A 7,713-nucleotide genomic window follows, 5' to 3' on the forward strand; every position below is an offset into this window, starting at 1 on the left:
CTGGTGTAATATTACATTTGATTTCACAATGTGAGTTTGACGTCAGATGTCACTGCGTATCACGTCGACATCGTACGTCAGTTTTTGGTTTTGAGCGAACGCGAGATGATGAATGAATTTGAAACTGAGGACGGCACAGTGGTTAGTGCTGGCTTCGGTCCAGGGCCCTTTCTGTGTGGAGTTCGCATGCTCTCCCCGTTTTCGCCGGGGACTCCAGGTTCCTCCCACGGTCCAAAAGCATGCAGGATAGGTTGACTGGTGAGTCTAAATTGGCCCTGTAGTTGTGTGAGTGTGTGCGACCTGCGGTGTGTAGGTGACTGCCTGGGCTTGGTTCCTGTCTGCGCCCCTTGTTCCCGGGATAGGCTCCGGTCTCCCCCGCGATCCCAGTTGGGATTAAGTGGTTTCAGAAAATGGATGGATGGACGCACTGCCCGATCTTCAATTGGCGGTGTGGCAGCATATTAGCTTTCCGGTAATCACAAACGAGGAGGAAACAGCGAGAAAAGCACAGACAAGACATAAACTGCATGCAAACATTGTAATAGACTGATAACATACACAAACAGGTCCACTGGCACCACCGTGAGCTGAGTGAAGATTATTAAAAGGGCAAAGCACGCTAAAAAGCTGCACATGCAAACCTTAGCTTATTTATTTGATTTATTTTTTTTTATTTACTTATTTTGATTTGGGATTTTTTTCAACAGTATTTTATTCAAATTCAGTTGCACTGTTCACAACAGTGTCAACAGTTCAGAAAGATAAATATAAGAATATTTTTGAATATATTTGTCTGCAGCTCATTCTGCAAAAAATGAGAAAATTGAACTCAGAATCGTGAATCGTATCAAATGGTGAGTTGAATGTATCGTTACATCCCTAGTTCTTACAGTAGTACTATGGTATGGTGGAGCCACATGACAGGAAGGCAGTACATTGCGAAGTCTGTTAAGAACATCATTCGCACTGAACTGCCCTCCATTGACCAGCTGTACTTTAACTGCCACAGTAACAAGGTTCAGTCTATAATCCAGGACTCTGACCACCATCCACAAACACTGACTAGCAGATTCATGAACAGCTTCATTCGCCAAACAATTCAAACCTGCAGCTTTTGCATCCCCTGTAACAGTCATTTCCACGGCAGCTGCACTGTACAGCTGTTACTGCACTTTATCCACCACTGACCACGTATCATCCAGTTTTGTCCTGCTTTGTATCGCACTGTTTCTGCACCATGTTGTCTTGTACTCCCTTGTGTTGTTATGCACCATCTGTGTTGTTCTGAGCAGTGCCATGATGCAATATTACAAAAAGATCTTGAGGAAATGCAGAGTTCTGGAGGAGATTCTCACAGATCATGGCATGTGTTTATACTGAAGAAACTGTACAAATTGCTAGACATAAAACACAGGACTGGCAACTGTGGTACGTTTTAACACCTTGATAAAAAACTTAAAATCCATAGTAAGTAGGACAACCTCATAGAACCTTTACTAGTCATTGTTCAGAAGATTAACACGGATTAAAAACCATTACTATGAAAGCACGCTAATCAGTTAAGTTGATTATGTGGAGAGAGAGAAAAAAAACTGTCTTTGAAAAAGATCAACCATAGAACGAAGCTGCAGCATTGACACCCCCTAGTGGTGATTTGAAGATAGTTCTGTCTGTAGCAGCTAAGCAGTAGATTTGGCGTCAGGTGCCATGACAAACTCAGTGCTGCTCGGTTTGAACGGCAGAAGCACAAAAATAAAGGGGGCATCTACTGCATGCCCCCCACCCTTGAAAATGGTACAAATTATCATGCAACAGTTTTCTTAAGTAAGTCTTTTTGGGCGTCTGCAGAAACCTCCACGATGCGATTGCCCTGATTAAGAAGTGCGCAGCGGATACAATTTGGGATGCATCGTTCATCCGATTTATTAATATATAATTATTAGTATGTCTATATTATTTTAGGAACGTTACTTGACGAATATTTTTCATTGAGATTGATTCCCCGTTTAAAATTTTGGTGACACTTCATATTTTTTAAGAGAGACAGACAATTTGACGCATGCAATTTGCAGAAATATGTTGTGCCGCTATAAAGTACACAGGCAGCATGACAAACATAAGTACTCACTGAAGCCACGACATACGCCCGGCTGGCCCCAGCGGTACCCCTAAGAAGAAGGCTTTTTTCACAACCCACGACCATCACGAGGGCAAAAAAAACTGAATAGCCTAGAATTTAGTTAATTACAAGGCACATATTTATTGGAGCAAGAGCTCTAACATAAAACTACCTTGTAATTATAAAGTATTATGGCTGTGAACAATGTACAAACAGGCACAGAAAGTAAAATACTCCAAAAATGCAAAGAACCTAAATATTTTTGTTTCCACCGATTCACTCTTGATGTGTTAGGAGTCACAGTTCAGTAGCCTATTCTTCAGTATCTGCATTTAAGACCACCAACTGCTCTTTCTCCTCCTTCGCTCGTCGGCTCAGAGTATTGGACTTGGTAAGTAATGTTGCCCTTTTGGTTCCAGCAGCACTCTCTGCTTCCTCTGCCATGTGCTCAGCATCCTTTTGTAAACTCTCACATACACTTTCCAGTGAGACTCTCTTCCTCTTGAGTTCCTCAAGTTTTCTTTTTTGCTTTTCGCTCATCTTTCACCTTTGGTCAGAGGCGCTTTGGTTGCTCCCCCACACACTCTGACATGGTCGCATATAAGCCTCTGTGCAACAACTGTTTCCTCTGATAAGTTGCAGGTCTCCACCTCTATTCGTTCCACTTCGGCTTGCCCATAGGACAGCAGCAGCAAGTTCTTGCAGAACATCCAGAGGTCAGGATAAGGCCCACTAACTTTTTGATGTAAAAAGACATCAACTTTGGATGGTGCTGAAGGAATGAAGGATATAAAATCCAAGCCTTTTGCCTCATTGTGCAGGTGATTATCAGACTGCTGGGATATTGCATCACCTGTAATTACATTAATTACAGTAGATTAGATGCAGATCAACAATGTCAATACACAGAATCACATGTAGAATAGGAAAGTGATTTATAACCCAATTTTCCTATGATACCATAAATGTGCAATCATTTTAATTTAATCTTGAGATATCTCTAGGCTCATCAAAGAAAATATAACTGGGCTGATGCTTCTTTTCAAACACCAAGAGTCGGTCTTCTAAATACTGCTAAAATCTACGTGTTAACACTATTCAGTTCAGGGACGGATTATGGGTTGTGTGGGCCCCTGGGTAAAACGTTCGCGAGGCCCCCCCCCACCACCACCACCTGCACCACCACCACAACCACCACAAGTCAAGGGCCCTTGGCAGCCAAACACCCTCCCTATAGGGTCAGGGGACCTTGTAGGCAGAGGATCAAAGAATGTAGGCCCTCTAAAATAGACAAACGAAAATACATTGCTGATAAGCGTTGCAAATTGTTTTGGGCTTGGGGCCCACGGGCCCCCTGCACCCCAAGGGCCCCTGGGCAGCGGCCCCGCTAACCCGGTTTGTAATCCGTCCCTGATTCAGTTAGATGTGAAAAAAGAAAAGCATAATTTAAAAATAATATTCTGAACTATCCTATTCTTATCCTATGATTTACCAGCAGATATCCTGCCTGCCAACCGATTCTCCTGCGCAAACTTCTGCATGAGATTTCTCCTTTTCTGCTGGCAGTTATCTGGCTGGTGTGCATTTTGTTTGGGTCCAAGCACGTCATCTCATGTACAATCGAGTACTTCAGAGGGCATTTATCCAAGGCCTTTTTGCACATTTTTGAGAGCACAATCTGGCAATTTTTTTTAATCTGAAGGACACCAAGGTCACTTCCACTGCCTTTGGCTCCTGACTGTCTCTGACAAAAAGATGGTTTGTCAAATTTCCAGAATCTTTCTGCACACTCAGCCCAAGGTTAACACTACCTCAGCTGTACATATCAAACCAGCTCAAACTCCATGTTATTCACATATTTTTTACTTCACAATTGTTTGATACATTTGTATGTAAAGATACCAGTGAATTCACAGAAGTCCCACCTTGATGACAGCCATTCCTATATCCACCTCCTTTGGACTGAGCCAGAGTTTTTGCCTGTACAACAGCTGTACATGTTGCTACACAACACTTAAACATTCTATTTCCTCAATGAACTATTTTTTTTGCAGCAAAAGCCATGAAGCAGCAATAAAATCTTTAAAATATGCTTACCAATAAATATGGTTCTCCCATTTAAACACATGTAAAGATAAACCATGGATATTTAAAAATCATGGGTTCGTTAATGAGTTTAAATGTTATTGAATGGCTTACCTTAAACTTCTCCAGTAAGTCTTCAGCGGTGGAGTGGCTCATGTACTGTGATCCCAGAACCAGGACTGCACTCGAGAGCCATTCTCATAATTCACCCAATACCTGACATGCACATCCAGTTGTTTTCTTTTGATGGTCCTGTTCATACTTACGTCAAACATGACAACGAAGCTCCCTTTTAATATATGGAGCGAGTCCAAATCGCGCAAGAAAAGCGGTTTTATCTTTACCACAAGTGACCCTGCGAGTCAGGGAACATCACCCTGGAGACGGTGTGAATGTCATCATTGGACGTATAGGAGTGATGTCGGCAAACCGTTTGCAAAGCCCATAGCACTTCTGCTTTCAGTGTGGGTTGAGGAGGATGTACTGAAGGCATTATTTGTCATGGGATCCGGAGACAATGCCAAAACGGGTGTAGGCCTATCTTTAGAGGTTGTACTTATCTCCACTGAATAAACATTTGAGGAAAATTTTTAGGTTAAAATCTGGGCTTATTCTATACTGAACAAAAATATAAACGCAACACTCTTGTTTCTGCTCCCATTTTTCATGAGATGGACTTAAAGACCTACAATTCATTCCAGATACACAATATTACCATTTCTCTCAAACATTTCTCACAAATCAGTCTAAATGTGTGATAGTGAGCACTTCTGCTTTGCTGAGATAATCCATCCCACCTCACAGGTGTGCCACATCAAGATGCTGATCTGACATCATGGGTAGTGCACAGGTGTACCTTATACTGCCCACAATAAAAGGCCACCCTGGAATGTGCAGTTTTTTGCTTTATTGGGGGTCTGGGGACTCAGAACCGGTCAGTATCTGGTGTGACCACCATTTGCCTCATGCAATGCAACACATCTTCTTCGCATAGAGTTTATCAGATTGTCAATTGTGGCCTGTGGAATGTTGGTCCACTCCTCTTCAATGGCTGTGCGAAGTTGTTGGATATTAGTGGGAACTGGTACACGCTGTCGTATACGCCGGTCAAGCACATCCCAAACATGCTCAACGGGTGACATGTCCGGTGAGTATGCTGGCCATGCAAGAACTGGGACATTTTCAGCTTCCAAGAACTGTGTACAGATCCTTGCAACATGGGGCCGTGCATTATCTGTCTGAGTGGCTGGTCTCAGACGATCTTGGAGGTGAACCTGCTGGATGTGGAGGTCCTGGGCTGGTGTGGTTACACGTGGTCTGCGGTTGTGAGGCCGGTTGGATGTACTGCCATATTCTCTGAAACGCCTTTGGAGACGGCTTATGGTTGAGAAATGAACATTCAATGCACGAGCAACAGATCTGGTTGACATTCCTGCTGTCAGCATGCCAATTGCACGCTCCCTCAATGCTTGTGGCATCTGTGGCATTTTGCTGTGAGACAAAACTGCACATTCCAGGGTGGCCTTTTATTGTGGGCAGTATAAGGTACACCTGTGCACTACCCATGATGTCAGATCAGCATCTTGATGTGGCACACCTGTGAGGTGGGATGGATTATCTCAGCAAAGCAGAAGTGCTCACTATCACACATTTAGACTGATTTGTGAGAAATGTTTGAGAGAAATGGTAATATTGTGTATCTGGAATGAATTGTAGATCTTTAAGTCCATCTCATGAAAAATGGGAGCAAAAACAAAAGTGTTGCGTTTATATTTTTGTTCAGTGTACATTGATTTACAGAATCAAATTTAAAAAACAAAGATACACTGATTTTATACAGATTACTAACTTTTGGGGATCACAATACAAATCTAAATATTTTAGACAAGTTACTTATCTGCTTATTGAATGGTGGGCGAAAAAAATATCTGTATAGTGTCCATTATCTAAAACCCCGCAATGACGTAGTTTGTGTTGTTCTTAAAATAATATTAACTTAAACGGTCAATCTGATTTTCTGGAGGAAAAATAATAGTTTTGATGAATCAACAGCTTGGGAAAATAGTCGCTAGATTAATTCAAAGAAAAATTGTCTGTAGTTGCACCTCAACAGTATAACCAGTGATAATACTATATAAATAAAATTAAAGTAATGGCACCAGCATAGACAGACACAGTAACAGTACAGAATGAGGTAACAGTGGCAGTGTGAGGAAATGTCAGCGTCACTGGCTGGTTAACAGCAATGGGGAGGAAACTTGTCTCTAAATCTGGAAATGCTTGTGCAGATGGATGGATGGAAGGTGAAAAGTGACAGTGCTGGGTGGCTAGAGTCTCTCAAGGTGCTGCTTGCTTTTCTGAGGCAGCACCTGAAGACGATGCCTTTGACCGCCAGAAGCTGTGTGCCCGAGGAACTGGAAGCTGTTGAAGCCTCTACAGCATCCTCTGCGATGTAGATAGGACTTTGGGGAGTCATCCGTTTGCGAAAGTCCAGGATCAACTCCTTGGTTTCTCTAGCGTTGAGGGTGATGTTGTTATACATGGTGAAGAGCTGGGCCTACAAATCCCAGCATTCAAGAGGTGAAAATACAGACTTAGAGGGAATTTGGGAAAAGTGAAAAAATCCTCTTTACTCGTGTCTGTATAAATCTCACCAAGCGTAACTTTGCAGATTAAAGACTGGCTGAGAGTGTAAATGTAAACGCTGATAAGGAGTCAGGAACAAAGTGCTCATGTAGTGCACACCTGGGTCCAGAGGGCCCTTGTTCAGATGGAAAACTGAACAGGCATCTTTTGTGCTAAATGACAGCCGGTGCTGCTCAAGATGATGGACACTATGGGGAAATAAAAAAAAAAAGAGTTTTGAATGAAAAGACACACAAGAGTAACAGTGCAGCCTTGGTCACGTCTCCCCAGCTCATGACTGGACCAGGCTCCACATTGACCCCAAAACTGGCTTTACACACAGGAAACTCACTGAAACTCAACACAACATTGTCCTGATCTTGCCTGGGGAGTTTCACCTGGTTACTGAGATGACCGGCAGCACAGACAGTCTTACCAGCAACAGATATGCTATTAAGGGGTGCGAAGCGTCTGCTGCCAGCACATGGCTTTATATCTGTCGGCTGCATTTGCGCTGCTCCTCCCTCCTATAAAGAGGACAGTTGAACAGCAGTGTGAAGAAAGGGCACAGAAGCAGAAGTCAGTGGAAAAAGCCCCATTACTAACCCTAAGCCCAACTTACTGCAAACAGCCCACTGTATTTCATATGTCTGCTTCATATTTTCCATTTAATTGCCATAATCTCTGGCAGTCAGTGACAAAAGTTATTTACCCTTAAACAGTACTGAGATTGAGTAGAGTGAGGTACTTAAGCGGTATTATGGAAGAATAAAAGCTGAGTCCCATGTCCAGGCGAGATGCGTAGCTGACAGGCTGATGAATGTTTCAAACTCTTACCTCCACCGTACTGACAGGAACGGCGAGCTGCTGTGGCATCATGGCAT

The sequence above is a fragment of the Brienomyrus brachyistius genome, unplaced genomic scaffold (assembly GCF_023856365.1).
Source record: "Brienomyrus brachyistius isolate T26 unplaced genomic scaffold, BBRACH_0.4 scaffold415, whole genome shotgun sequence".
Taxonomy (NCBI): Eukaryota; Metazoa; Chordata; class Actinopteri; order Osteoglossiformes; family Mormyridae; genus Brienomyrus; species Brienomyrus brachyistius.